At 50.9% G+C, this 15,726-nt stretch overlaps 1 protein-coding gene across 1 annotated transcript in view; it reads right to left on the bottom strand.

Annotated features, from left to right (window-relative positions):
• Nucleotides 1-15,726, bottom strand: part of SLC25A22 (solute carrier family 25 (mitochondrial carrier: glutamate), member 22) — a 50,340-nt gene extending 34,614 nt beyond the window's left edge. The window contains exon 1 of the mRNA XM_014957683.1: nucleotides 15,675-15,726. The gene's annotated coding sequence lies outside the window, so the exon portion shown is untranslated. The remainder of the gene's footprint in view (nucleotides 1-15,674) is intronic.

The raw sequence follows: 15,726 nt of genomic DNA, 5'->3' as shown, positions 1-15,726 counted from the left end.
TCCTTCTGCCAGAGCCACTGCTGGCATCCTCCAAGCCAACTGCAGGCTCCCAGTCTACCACCTTCCCCAGTCCTGCCATCAGCCCCCCCGCCAGAGCCTGGCTCTTCACCATTTCTCCCATTTCCAGACTCTCCCCTCCCCAGCAGCCCAGCAGCTGAGCGCAGCCCCTCAGGTGCAGGCTGTCTGACATGCCAATTTATCTGAGGGCACACAGGCTGCCGTTTTGAGAGAGGACCTTTAGCAAATGTCAGCTAGCATTGTGGCTGAAGGAAGCAAGCCCGTCTTCTCCCTGCACCCAAATGTTTGTTCCCATCCCTGCTTTCATGCCAGCACAAACATTTGTGCTGAGCGGTCAGGCAGGGATGAGACAGAACTGAAGGCCAGCAGATGCTGGAGCTGTCACTGAAAGCAAACATTCAAACTACAACCTTGACTTGAAAATAAATAGCAGAAGGGGAAGACAGGACTCCCTTCCACGTATTTCCATTTGTCTTGGGAACAGACAAACTCAGTGCCCCAGCCAGAGAAGCCAACATCAAGAAGCAGCGCTCAGAGGGTGAGAGGAGGGAACAAAGCTGTGCCAGTATCCAGTATGTCGAGAGGACACAGCCATGAGACCTCTCACAGTCAGAGAAGGGATGCAAGGGATAGCAAGCAGCAACTAGGACCCGCTAGGAGAGGAGAAACCCTCTGGGATCAGCACACTGCTTTCCTTCACAGCACAAGAGCATTTGAAGGTGCGGACACCCTGCCAAGTTTTGGTAAGTACTGAAGCAAAGCTGTCTTTGCAACAATGAAGTTTAAGGAGTGCAAACTGAACTGCAAGCATTTCCCAAGAGAAGCTGCTTTCTAGATGCATGCCAGGCACAAAGCACACAAGGGAGTCAGCACCAGGAAATCTCACCTGGAAGAAGTTGTCAACTTGGCTCTTGCCTGCTTAGGACATTCTGGGATAGAGGGGATGGAGGGAATCGGTGGCAGCTTCATCTGCTGCTTGCTTCCCCTTAGGCAGGGACTGCCATGAATTTCCTTGCAGCACCACACAGGGCATTAGTCCTCAATAAAACAAAGTAGCTCTCACACAACACTGGAGGATGTCCCCCCACTGTCGCAGACTGTCAGCTCTCCAGCTGTGCAGCGGGACAGCCAGCAGTCCCTTCCTACCATTCTGCCACCAGACAGAAGCCCCAGGGCTGCAGACGCAAACTCACCTGCCTCTAAGTCACCGGCCAATATCCCCGCACCACGCTGGGCTTTGAAAGCACCAAGCCCAGGTCAGGTCCTCCCTTTGCCTCAGGTGCAAAAAGGCCAAAGTCCCAGCGGGGAGGTGCCAAGCCACCTGCCTGTACCATTGGCCGCTAGCAGTCCCGTGAGGACGGGCTCAGTGGCACAGTGCCCACTCCGCTTGCAAGACAGTAGGATGCTGAGCCACAGCACGCAGGGCACTTGCTCCTCCTCCCTGATCCTGAGCCCTCAGCTCTTGCAGCCCCATCCGTCCTCCACAACTTACCTCTGCCTTGTGCGGCTTCCCTCCCTCTGGCTGCTTGGGATGGGTGCCCCCAGGCATCCTCCTGTCTACAGCCCAGAATGCCAGAGCACATTCACAGTGAACACAGTCCAGCTGGCACCCTTGCGAAACAGCAGGCAAACTTTGCCCTGGTATCTGGCCTTCACACTGCTTGCAAACTGGGCTCAGCCTGGGAAGCCTTAACTTCTCCATGCTGTGAGATCTTATGATGGTAGAAGGCAGCCTCTAAACTTCTCCCTCATGTCACAAAGAAATAGACAAGCTCCCTGGCACTGCAGGATGGTCCCCAGGCTCAGGGCACATTATAGAAGTGTTTGGCTTTACAAACACAGGTGGTGGCAGTACAGATTTACCTGGAAGCCTGCAGAGGGGAAAAAAAAGAGCACAAACTCCTGGTTAGTAGCAAAGACTCCTGAGCTCTCATTTCAGCTCCACCAGTGACTTGGCCTTTACCTTCAAGCAGGATTTTCAATCCCAACTGGTAGTCTGAGGAACACTGTGCTCCCATGACAACAGTCCAGCTTAGGAAAAAACAAGCTATGAGTCCAACATCTTAGCAAGGGTACTTAGGTACTTACCCACCACATCCTTTATCCATCCAAATCATTGTAGTTACCTGTATTGTTGCAACCAGAGAGGAGCCACAACAGGGCCATGGTCAGGGGACAACCTGCAAGCCCCTGGGAGTACAGCAATGTCCCACATTCTGACAATGCATACCCAGTGTTGCAACTATCATCTCCCTCAGGATTTATTTGAGATTACAGGAAATTCAGAGACCTCATTTACCTTCCCACAATAGCAGTCAAGATGACCAGAGACAGCAGAGACTGGCCTCAGAAACACAGCCACCTCCACCACTCTGCAAAGAGGGAAAGTGCTCAGCAGCCAAGGGCTTCTTTGGAAAGGTCCAACCAGCCCTCCCTTCTCAGAGAGAAAAGTCCCACTGTGTGCTGGAGGCAGCTCTCCCTCCAGATCTGCCTGCTGGCCTCAGTCAACAGGGCCACCTCAATGCAAAGCAGAAGAGTTACTGAAGGCATCAGACAGACACTTTACTGCCTGAGCAACAGCCCCTCTGGCTGCTTGGCCTCAGCCACACTGTGAAAAGCCAACCCATCTGCCGACTCCAAAGCAAGGATCAGAGTGAGTGGAGCAGCAGGTATTACTGGAAAAGGTAAAAAAAGAGTAGGAAAGGACTTGGGGATCCTCCTTCCTCCAGGCAGTATGAGCAGGAGGAACACACCCACTTTTCCCACACTCTCCCCTCTGGGCTCTCCATCCTGCTGGAAGCAACAGGCTGGCCCTGACTCCCAGTACAATGTCATGCAACTTTGCCTGCTTTGCTGAGAAATTTTAAGCAATAAGTCACAACAAGAAGCATCTTCCATCACCTCTGTGAGAGCTAAGGCTTGCAGAAAGGCCTCCAAAAAGCACTATCAGCAGGAAGAGAAATGCCTTCTTGACCTGGAGAACTTTTCCAGGCCAAACAACCAGCAACTTGCTTAGATTAGTGCAGAAGCTGTTTGCCTTATTGCTTAACAGCGGAGTCCAACAGAGGCGTTTCCTTGCATCAACATGATCTCTCCCTCAGCTCTACTTCAGGACAGCTCAGGAAACAGAGTCCACCTCATAGGTCCTAACACCAGATCACACTCCAATTACCAGAGCACATCCCACTTCAGATAGGCAGGAAGGTTTGCAAAGGACAACTGCTCAATGCCAAGCCATCTACATTTAAGTCAGACAGAAAGACTTGAGGAGCAGGCCTGTGTTGATCTGGAACAAATGTCAGATACACCCTTTGACTTTGCATGTCTTGGGAAACTGCCATGGATCAAAAGCTGTAAAGTTGACATTCACCTTGAAGCTGGGCTTGGGTATCAGTACTGCAGCACAAAAGGCCACAACACAGATCTGGGACCTGTTATTTTAGGGGCTGCGCAGACCTTCAGTCAAGGACGGTCCCCTTGCTAAACTGCAAGACAAGATGAGCAAGGACAGCCATTAGAAGGAGAAGTGACTCACCCAGGGCCCACACGGCAAGTCATGCTGTTGAAGATACTGAGGCTGCCAAGCTGAAGGAACCAGGGGGAAGGTTTCAGCAGGACAAATGACCTTGCAGTCATCCCCCTGAGAACGCACAGCAGAGTCCTGCTTTGTAGGAGGGCAACACATTAAAACACTCTCTAACTGCAGTGCCTTCTCTCACAGGAGAGACACACAACAGGTCTAGAAGTGCTCACAGCACCCCAGCAAGACTGAGGGGAGAAAAGGAAGAGCTGTTGGCGCTCTTCCCTACTCAACCTGCCCCCTCTCTGAGTTCTCAGAAAGGCAATTGGGTCTAGTGGATGAGTCTCAAGAGACCTGGCTCCTCTGCTCTGCACAAATGCCACATAAAGCACGCTACAGCTGGGCTCCAGCCAGCATCTGAGGTACAACAGCAACCATTTCTATTCCCACTGACTTTTTCATTTTCTATTATTTTTTTCTCCACAATGCACCTATTAGGAGCTGCACATGCTCCGTACCTCCGTATCACCAGCACAGCGTATACCATCACAGCTCACCCTACTAAGCACTTGTAGTTCCTTTATCCAAGCGTTGGACTGTCCCCGGAACAGGCTCTAAGGAAGGAGAAATAAATTTATCTGCTCCAACCTGCTGCAGACAGACTTGTGTGCATCCTCTGTCACTCCACAGAGACTTTTTTTTTTCCCGCTGTGCCTCCCAGGAGGGCTAGGTCCTCAGCAGACACAAGCCAGAAGAGCTCATCGTCTCTGCTGGAGCCTGGGGACTTGGTCTCCTGCCAGCTGCAGTGAGAGGGCACATTATTACAAGCACATACACACTTCTGTCCAATTTCATGGGGTTTCCTTGTCTGTCCGCCTGTAACAGCCTCATCTTCTCAATGATGCTCCTGCACAATCTCATGATGACCGGGAGCAGTTCAGGCCTCGACAGCTCAAGTTTACTTGGCAAGGGGGGAGAAACAGCAAATAAGAAAATTAAAGAGAGGGAGTGGGAGCAGGCAGGATACAAGCATCTCACCCCAACAACTACTTGCAGAACTCCTGACCAAAACTGTGCAAGCACATCAGCTCGTTTCCAGCATCACTCTTCTTGCTCCTCCTTCCAGCTCATGCTCACCGCAAAGAGCATGACTTGTGATTATTGCAGGAAGGGGGAGAAGAAATGCAGGAATGCAGGAAGCGTCCTTTGCACACAGTGATCCTGGCTGAAAAGAGCCCCAAAAATGCTTAGCTAACTAGTTTTAGAAGCAGTGCAGGACTTTGCTATCCCATGGGCAGGACTACAGGAACAAAGACAGAAGCCACCACCCCAGACTTGCAGGCTGCATCATGCCAGGGTGGTGGAGCACAAACTAGCATTCACTCCCATAACCTGCATCTTCTGAAATAAAGTTAAAAAAAAAAAAGAAAACCAAAAAACAGGTGGCTAGCATCCTGGCAGCATTCCACAGGACCTAGCTAAGCTCTGTGTGTAGCAAGACCCAGACCAGCAAAAGGGACCGAGGACCACAGCACTGCAGAGAATAAAATTTCTTGCCACTATTTTTTGTCCTTTCATGAGAAACTTGCCCTTTTGCAGCCTCAATTACGAGCAGCACCAGAGTACAGCACACACCTCCTCTGCTCCAGGATTCACCAAGGGAAAATAATGTAGACAGCAAAGCAAAATTGCTAACAGCGCCTAGTTCATAACCCAATTGGAGCAGAGTTCAAGCACAGGTTGCTAAAGTTTATTTTTGTATATTTCCACCTCCCAGTCTGTGTCATATCGCGCCGATTCATTCTATAGAACCTTTTCTACTGACAGCATAGAGCATAGGAAATATCCAGGGCTAGCTGTTTAGTAAACCTGCAATGAAAGCTTCCTTCTGTCTGCTGTGCCTGGTGCTAATTCCTTTCACAGCTCTGCTCATTAACAAAAATACAACACAATAAAAAAGAACCACATACATATACACCTTGCCCAAATTCCCTCCATACTGGCTGATCCTGAGTCACCACCAGCGATTAACTGTTGCCATGCACTGAGGAGGACACGGTTATTAAATTAATAGGGGCTGCTTAACCTGGCTACAAATATACATGAGTTCTTTGTGCCTTAGTGAGCTAATAAGGCATGTGCTAATTACATTAATTCAAACAAGCCCAGCGTGCCCTGAGGGCAAAGGGAGAGAAGGGCGCATCAAACCCAGGCTCTTTCATAATAGCTGTGCGAGAGCGGAAAGTACTTGTCTTGACACGGCTTTTGGGGGAGAAGCACAGGAGCGCTGTGGCTTGCACCCTACAGCTCAGCCCAGCCGCCTGGCTAAGGTGCAAAAAGCCTTGCTCATTCACCAAGCCCTTGGTGCAACCACAGAGACGGGATCCCCTCTCCAACCGGTTTGTCCCTTCCTACCTCCGTGGCCCAGAGCACATCGCAAGCCCCAGGATAGCACCCTGCTGCTTTGGGACCTTGAGCCTGGAACCCTGCAGGCAGCCCCTTTCCCACAGGGACCACACGGCACCAGCAGCCTCCAGACACGGAGCAGCACCGGGAACTGCAAGTCACCCAGCATCCTGCCACGCGCTGCTCCTCCCGTGGACCTGTCTCCTCCACGTCCCCAAAGCCAGAGGGACAGCTTGTCTGGACAGGCACCATGCAGAAGCTGCTTGACTGAGTTAGGCAATCCCAGCCGGCTCCCCAAAACTATCTGGCAAAGAGGGCAGGCAGGCAGATCCACATGCACCTCCCATGTCAAAATAGGAACAGAGCCTTCACAAACAGGAAGGGAAAGGGACAGACTGTGGCAGAAAGAGGCAAAAGGACAGCAGGAAGCACAATCCCAGCAAGGTTCAGATATGCTCAGAGAGGAGCCTCCCGTCTCTCCAGCCCAAGGGTAACCAGATCCCTCACCTCTGCCACCTCAGCAAAGAAGCTCCTCGGCATCAGCTGTGCTCACACTAAGGGTGCCCGCTGGGCACTGCCACCACATCCTGGAATGCGAGGGAGGGAGAGGAAGAGGAGAGGATGTCGGTCCTATTTCTTTGCATCTCCAAGGACACGTGTTCACTAACCGCTGTGTGAAACTGGCGCTTGTTCCTGTGAACACTAGGGGTCTGTGCCAGAGCAAAGCAAAGGCGTGGGGTTTTTTCCCCCCCTCTGTTCCCCACTTCTTCCTATGCCGTGTGCATCTGGCAGTGCACAGGGCCATTCCCAGGAGGCCTGAAAAGCAACCACCCTTCTCTGACAGCAAGGACTATGCCACGTGAATTGCAGAGTGTTTTAAAGACACGATGCTGACTCCCCCCCTCAAAGACAGAATCTACAATCAGGCACCAGGCGAGACCCAGGGCTGAGGAATTCTAGTACAACACAGTTTGTCCTGCACAGAGGCCGTGGTACAGGCTCAATGCAGTCTTGACAGTGGATTGGCAAAGAAGATGCAAATATTTTCGTGAAGGGAACCATACTAAGGATTTTTAGCCCCTGGAAAGTGCATCTCTCTTAACCCACGTGATTCTCTTTCCCAGCAGAGGCTGCGGTTACACAGCCACTAGCCCAGCATACCTTCAGGCTACTGCCAGAAGGGAGGGAGCTCTTCCTTCCCCCAGCAACTAGAGGAACTCATTTCAGACCAGGCCTTACTCCCAGAACAGTGCATTAGCTGTGAACACATAAATGCTTGTGCTGGCACAAAAAGGGAGAGGCAGGAGTGAGAAGCAGGGCTGACCTCAGCAGCAGCCTGACTGGCAAGGTGACAGAGAAGCACTGAGCAGGAGCCACCATGTGAGCATGCAGACACTGGTGGACAGGCTGCAACCTCAGCTGCTCGCCAGAGCCGAGACTGTATTTCAGGTGCCCTTTGTACAAGGGACCAGACATGGAGAGTAGAGAGCATAACAAGAGGACATCTCCCAGCCTCCCAAACACTTTGCAACAGCAGGTAGAGACCTTTCTGTGGAAGGAAACTTACCTTATTACTTCCCAAAGCTGAAGGCAGAAATTGACTAATACTCCCAGCACACAAGAAGAAATGTCAGTTAAATGTCACGTTAATCAGAATTCCTTGCCTCTCAGCCACGGGAATGGTGATGCAGGACACTGCTGCTGCCAGTCCCTTTGCTGTGGAGAACATACCTGCTCTGCTCCTGCATCACAAAGAACATTTCTCTCCTCCCACCTCAGCTGTTTGCTTACGCCAAAGCTGTTCAGATCACAGCAAAACAGTTCCGCGCTAAACTCACATCAGCATGGGTCATGTTGCTCCTAAAGAGGTTAGCAGTTCCTCCAGGGAAACTCGTACGTGCTCTGTGACAAGCAGAGGAACTGCCAAGGGGACTGCAACCACTGCATGATGGCTCAGGAGTTTGTGGCATAATCCATCCACCATCTCCCTGCTCCCCTAGAGTGCTGTGAATCAGCAGGCTGCGAGGCAGGCGAGGCATTCCCAGCAGGAAGACAATATATTTAGGAGGCTACAGGCAAAAGAAAACACATGCAGTCCTGCTCACCTCAACAGAAGAGAAGGACATGGGTAACATAAGAAAGGAAAAAGTGAGAGGAAAAATGTGAGATAGGTCAAATTTGGAAAGTCATTCTCTGGACACCACATGTCTTACCTGGCTACACCACATGCACACCGCAGATGTATCCTGCACTTAAGAACTTACCTCACACATTAAGCATCCTCAGTAAAGCAATTAATCTTGCATTGCTTAAGAATTAGACCTGTTTTCAGAAAGTTTCAGAACAAAAATTCACCCTTGAAAACATCTCACAGCCCACCAGTTGGTGTCAGGACCCCAGGTCTGGTACCAGCAGGGGTTCTCTTTTCCCTGCAAGAGCCATAACCTCATCAGGGGAGAGGAAAGGTTGGCCACAGCAGCCAGCTCTGCCAGAGTTCAATGGGATCCCTGACTATGACATGTCAGGGACCCCAATGCATGGTAGCCCATCCCAGGCTACCAGCAAGTTTACATGGGTTTACACACAGGTGTGTCCAAGCAGCACATGCCCTGTGGCACAACTGATCTGTTTGCACCCAGCTCCAGACCACCCCAATTTGCACAGCCACAGATCCAGGTAACCAGACCAGCACAAGAGACAACCCGGTGACAGATCCCGCAGCCTCTCCCCCGTGAGCTGACCCTGTGCCTCTGCAAACTGGCCACAGCTCGCCTCCCCCAGAACAGCCCAGCAGACGGGCACAGCCAAACCTCACCACGCCAGGGAGCTGGCAGAGCTGCAGAGCCTGAGTCAGCAGGGCACAGATGCCTCCCGAGCACGAAGAGGCTGCGGGAGCCGCCTGCTCAGCCTCCCGGGAGCGTGCTGAAGGCAGCACACCGCACAGCGCACCCGGGCACGCGCCCACACACCGCTCAGCAGCAGCCTGGCATCTCTTCCCCCCTTTCGAAAGCCAAATTCAGACCATCTGTTGAGGTATTTCTGCAAATCAGCCCTCTTTCAGGATGGGCTGGGGGCTGAGTTGAGTTGTTTATATAGTGTCTGGCATTTCTGTAGCGCTTATCGCTTCGGTACCAAAGCTATTTCCTTCAAGCTCTCCATTTGTTTTGAAGAACCAGAGTGGGGCACCAATGAATCTTCACTGTAAGTTTCTGAAAAATAAAAAAGGGCATCAAAAAGACAACAGCTGCTCAGGGCATGCACACATTTAGCTGCTCACAACGCCAGCAGGGCTTTGTTCAGGGGAAGGGGGTCAGGCCAACACAATGTGTTTTATGTCCTTTAAAGGAACTACTACTACCCTTAGCCTTCATAAACAACAGCTGCTCCCAAAGGACGAGATGAACCAACAAGTGCTCCTGTTGCTTTACAGAGAAGAGCTCAGCTTACCCAAGGCATTGAAAAGAAAGCTACCCCCATCCTTGAGAAAGTCAACACAAAATGAAAAAGGAAAATGAAGCACCCAGAAAGACAGGCCATTTACTACATCAGATCACACCTTCTGCAACAGCTGCCATTGCTATTGCGTACCAGTGGCAAGACCCTGGAAGTGTTGTCTCTATTTGATTGTAATAGGGACAAGGTTGTGCTCTGAATCCACAGCAAAAGAGAAAGGACTACCCAAATTCATAGTTAGCCCCTTACCTATCCTGTCCCTAATACATACTTCCTTCTTTTTTTTTATAAATCCCTAACTACCACAGAGCAAAGAGCACAGCACTGAACAGGGTACCAAAGAAGCTCCCAGTTTGCATGTGGCCTTGGAGGCGTTTCCATCCCACCCTCCCTGGCAGGCAGCAGGGACCTGCCCTTGTCCCCACTGTCAAGGCACACAGGCAGCACACCCCTTAAAGGCAGGAAGGGGTCAGACACTGCAGTGACAAGGACATGGTACTCGGCAGCAACAGAAGTGACAGATGCGCTGGTCCGGACTAAGCACACCACATGCTACCGCCTCCTTCCACACGTTTATCCCTGCAAAGCCAGCGTGCACCCTGGCAAGGAGCTCCCACATCGCACAGCACCGCCTCTTGCTGAAGCAAAAAGGATTCACTGGAAGGCTGCGGGTGAATTCAGAAATGAAGGATCACAGCTACTGGACTGGCTTCTGGCTTGGTCCAAACTAAGAGCTCACCTGCATAGCATCTCACTCCTACTAAAATGACTTGCTTAAAGTCCCGTATCTTTGTGCTGTAATTAAAAAAGAAAGCACACCACCTCTCTTCTCAAAGGCATCCTCCAAGACAGTAAGTCACTCAGTGCAGCAGCATTGCTGTCCTGTATAAGAGGGGAAGTTTTCCTTCTCCTTCCCTCTCCCCACTTGGTCCACAAAGCTCTTCATGGCTGGGACAGCCTTTAAAAAGAGAGCACGAGCCCCAAGCCATGGAGCCAAACTCCAGGTGGGGCAGGCACCAGTCTTTGATGGGACTTCAGTCATCTCCAGCTGCTCAAATTCATGCTGTTCTGGAAAATTCAGCTGAATCAAAATCAACCTCTCTCCTTCTGGCCTTTGGATAAATGCTGCAGACCCAGGAAAGAAAAAAACAGGCAGCTCTCCTGATAAGCCACACACCATCAGCAGCACCAAAGGAAGGAGCAGAGCACTGGGAGGTTTGACAAGGCGTAGCCACCCACCCACAACAGCACCACCGAAACAAGAACAAGAACCGGTTATGAAAAGGTTTAACAAAATAAACATAAGACTGCATTCCTGTGAGCAGCTCACCACAGGCTGCATTAAACTAAGATCAACAGAGACCCCACAAATTAAATACACGGTATCCCATCGCATTTCTCCTGACACAGAACAAGCATTGCTGCCCAGGTGCCCTTCCCTTTCCCAAGCAAATAATCTCCATGTGGGCAGCTCTCCTAAGACAGCAAGTATCCAAAGCTTTTATATTTGCAGACGTGTAAGAGGAAACTGCCAGACAGAAATCCAAACCATCCAGAGCGACGAGCTCTTTTCATTGGGTTTATCTGGGGTTCTCTCTTTTTTTCCTAAAGCTTTTGTACCCCTGTTACTTTATCTTCCCAAAAACTGGAACTACCCAGCAATCAATATTGCAAGGTTAAAGCAATACCCAGTTGTGCATTGGACAGCTCAATCCACCCCCTCCCTCCCACTACCTTTGCGCTGGAAGGCAAACAGAAGAGGACAGGAAAAAATTATATATCTGCTATTAGGATTAGCTGGAGCAACACAGTGTTAGCTCTAGAACCCCGCCGTGCTGTTAGCCAGTTATGGCCAAATGACCCTTCCCACTCCCACCAGGCACAAGCCAGAGGACTCAGCCTTGGAGAAGGGAGGCTTCATCAGGGTGCCAGGGAAGCCACAGTGTGTTTTAGACCTCGGGCACCTCTTCAGCAGGGAAAGAAGAGGTTCTTGCTGCCACATCCCACTGTCTCACTGCAGAGAGAAGGCAACTGGCTCCAGCAAGGCTAGAGTCCATGTGGCCATTTATGAGAAATGCACAATGAAACATACGCAGTGTGTATGATACGTTCAAGAGTAAAAATAAGAACAATGCATTGGCTCTTGTAGGCAGCATCCATAGCTCGTTTGCCATGACAAGTAATTGATAATTCCAACTCTCCTAACTTTCTGGTAATGCATATTTGGGAACTTCTAAGAAAGGCCAAATGTGCAAACATGGCTGTCAAAGCAGAGTTCTGCATTTCCTGAGAACACAGTAAAGGATTTAGGTGAGCATATACACAGATGTGAAAGGAATAATAACCAGTCCTTATGTACCTGCAGTAGCAGAAGGCAGCATGCTGCGACAAGGCAGATCCTTCCCCATCCCACACTGCTGCTGTTGAAGGAGCAGCACAGGCACTTGTCCTTATACAATACTGCAGGTTTAAACAGAGAAGCAGAGGCAGCTGGGAGATAAGTGTCTCCAATTGGAAGCCCAACAGGATGTTAAAAAACTTGTAAGTGACAGGCTAAAGAGGCCATGTGCCCAGGCTCTTCCTGTAGCTCAAGGGCTCCCACATGATGGCCCAGCCTCAGCTGGTGCAAACCAAATTTGCTCTGCTGCCTCTGACAGACCTGCATCAACCTACTCCAGCCAAGGGTTAAGGCACACGGCTCTGGGACATGGCTCACCTGCCAGCAGCTGTGTAGAAAAATAACTCTGGGGAAAAACAAAACAAACAAACAAAACAAAAATGGAAAAACTAAACCAAGGGAAAAAAACACTCTGAAAAAAGACAGCCAGGAATAATGCTAGCTCAGGAGAAATGCCTCTCTGTTCTGTAACAGCCTAGAAAAGGGGAAACTGCAGAAACTCCCTTCATAGGACTTTAGCATCCTACCGTAATACACATGAACTGCAGCCCTCAGGATCACAAAGAAACTCCTTTGTCCCAGCCATTCCAAACCTGGTTTGGTTACACACCATCTCCCCAGGGCAGGATCTCCTAACAATCAAACAAAAATATTTTGCATTTTTCCACCCCTTTTCCTTCCCCCCTGGGGCCTAGTTCAAAGCTCTTTTATGTCATTCTGGCAGTAGAATATGATTTTAGGCAGACAGAAACAGCCCATTAAGAGATACACCCTGTGCAAGGTATCTTGCTGGCACTGGAAAGTTGGCAGCACAAAACACTTGCAGTTCCCTGCCCCCAAGTGAGCCCAGAGATCAAGTGACAAAAGAAAGCATCGTGCTGGAACAAGGCAGACATGCTGTGAGGTGGCATCAAGGGACATGAATCCTTCTGCAGCTACGTTCAATGCTGCTAAACTTTTCTTCTCACCACACAAGACTCTCACCTCCCAGACTTCACACGGACATACCACCCTCCAGCAGCCACCGTGAATTCAGCAATTGCCCTCCAAGTGTGTTTTATTTCCATAGCAGGGTGAAAGAGAATCCAGATATTTGCTGACATCTGTAAACCAACCCCCAGCCCAGCAGCAGAGCCCTTTGGAGGACCAGAGATGGAGACCATGCAGCCCTACACCACACCTAGGTGCTCCTTGTTGAGGGCAAAGGAAGAACTCATCAGTCACTGCTCTTACAGCCTCCTAGCTATACATTATTCAGATAAAACCCAGAGTGCCAAGGATAATTAACTTTTTTTTTTTTTTTTTTTTTTTTTAAAGATTGTTAGGTTTCCCAATACCTTCCCCAACAGGTACTTCCCCCTCCTATCAATATTATATGTTATGGCATACTGATTCGCTGTTGTTTCATCTTAACTTGTTCAAAACCAAAATTACAAGAGCATGTGTGGATGAAAACAAACCTACTTTTTTATGTAATATGGGACCAGATAATTATTTTTTTTTTTTTTTTTTTTTTACAGCATTGCATGGTTGTCACATACACTGCAACAAGGGTGTTGCATAGATCAGGCTTTACCCCTCACAGGAGAACCTGCAAAACTGGGCCACCAGTCAGGGATGCTGGACCTAGATGTGTTTCACTCTAGCTAAACACAGCACAATATTTTCCCACCTAAAAACGCTGTTGCCGTACTCCAGAAAAGCTGTCCCTCCTACTATTTCACAATTCTCAGCATGACAACAGTTATGCAAGAACAACTGTACAGGCATACGAATGTTTACAGCTCCTAAGCAAGACTTTCCCCATTTTAACTACCCTCATCAGAGCACAGCTCCAAATTTTCACAGCTCCCAGGTTTTGAGGACATTTCCCCCTGTCTTGCCCACTAATTTAAATTTTGGCAGGAAAGAGGGGGGAAGGGCAGAAAAGGGGAGCAAACGTCCCTGACAGGCTCTCAGTGATTTCTACCTCCTAGTAACTTAATACAGCACGCTACCCCTTCTTAAAATGGCAGCAGGAGGATCTTCTAGGGCCCTGGCATCTCAGTAAGACATTAACAAGATTGCTGGGCATCAAACAAGACTGCAGACTTTCCTTCAGAGCAGTGCCAGGCTCCAATTTACAACACAGATTTGCTCCCCTTTCCAACTCCGCCATCCATCTCTGCCACTGATCACCATCGTCCTCAAAACGTAACACTCCTTACTATGATGGGGACTCGGTGAACAAATGAGCCCAAGGGCACAGCACCAGGAGAAAAACTGTACCCGTGTGAATGACAAGTAGTTCACAGTTAAAAACCTTATAGGCAAGACATTCAAAGAGGCAAATGCTCATTACATACTGGTGTTTATTTTCTGGTGAAGAGACTAGAGTAACTCCTCCTGCTAAAGCCCATCTATACCTTTATTTATAACAGCCTGGAAAGCTAAAAGCAAGCCGAGGAGAACCGGAAGACAACCGCCATCCGAGTCCTACAAAATATGTCGTTATCAGCTGAGTTCCACTCTAGTTTGATTGCCTTTTGCTTGCCATTGCCAAGAAGTGAGTTCTTGAGGCAAAGCCACAGTGACTTGCAGTGATCAAAATCACTGCAGATACAACCCCAAGAGCAGCAGCCACGCCACGAGAGATCAGATCCTAATGTCAGTGAGACTCTCAGAGTCTCATGTGCTACAGTAAAAACACCCCATCTTTAAACACCTAATATCTAAAATATATTAGACCAAATATATACAGCTGAGATCCTGCTCTGATGTTTGTTACTCTGACAGCCTGGCAAGGTGTAGAAACTAAAAGCTGTGAAGCCCTGCAGGAGAGAGGCCTGGGGCACTGGAAAATCTGATTTCCATGACCGCGTCCTTGTCCAGCACAAGCCCAGCAGCTCTGGAGAGTGCAATGGGAGAAGATTCTGAGGATGCTTGGGGTCCAATTCCCAGGGTGACCTTGAGGAAATCCCACAGAGTCCATCCACATTGCCATGTTCCACATCCACAGGAGGAAAAGCACGATAACCTTGACCTACCTCAAAGAGGCGCAGATCTGGCTTAGGAGAGCCTGGAAGGAGCTCGGAGGGGGCTTACGCAGGACCCTGCGACCAGGGCAGCCAGAGGCTACAATCCTACAAATCACCCCAGAAATAAGAAGCCCTGAAGAAACATGCAAATCGCTTTCGGTATGAAAAGCAGCAGCTCCGGGGCACTACAGGGCACGACTGAAACCACACACGTGTCACCCCCAATTTCCCCAGCACGGGCAGGGAGAGGAAGGCGGCATTGCTACAGCCCCCAAGGCCCGGCAGGGCCACCCCAGCACCACGGGGAGCACGGGGCAATCTCCCCCAGGCTCGGCTTTCATACATGGGCACCTACGACCCCAAATTCGGGCAGGGGGACCCCCACCCACCGGGATGAGGGAAGTGGTTGTAGCAACCGGCACTTCCCAGGGCGAGGGGCGCAGGTGGGGGGGCCAGGACGGCTTAGCTGTAAGCCCCGGGGTGAGGGGGGTACATGGGGGTGGGGGACCAGGGGAGCCCACGCTTCCCGGGATGAGGGCGGTACAATGGGGGGCGAGGGGAGCTCACCCCCCCGGGGTGAGGGGGGCACATGGGGAGCCCGCAGAGCCCGGGGACGAGAGGGGTACATGGGGGGGCAGGAGAGCCCGCAGCCCCCGGGCTGAAGGGCCGTCCCCCCAGGGAGCAGGGGTGCAGAAAGGGGGCCCGGCACAGCCCCGAGGTGAGGGGCCGGGGCGAGAGACGATGGGGCCGGTGCAGCAGGGGCCAGGCCGGGGGAGGCGAGCCGCAGCCCGGCGGCAGGAGGGGTGCCGGGTCCCCCGGCGGCGCCTCCCGAAGGCCGGGGAGGGGCCGCACCCGCACTTACCGGTCCGGGGCGGCGGCGGGTTCCCGCCGGGGCCGGAGGCCGGTGCGGCGCG

This window comes from Calidris pugnax, unplaced genomic scaffold (genome assembly GCF_001431845.1).
Source record: "Calidris pugnax isolate Ruff unplaced genomic scaffold, ASM143184v1 scaffold211, whole genome shotgun sequence".
NCBI lineage: Eukaryota > Metazoa > Chordata > Aves > Charadriiformes > Scolopacidae > Calidris > Calidris pugnax.
The sequence above is the reverse complement of the archived record's forward strand: the minus strand, read 5'-3'. Positions and strand labels throughout refer to the sequence as shown.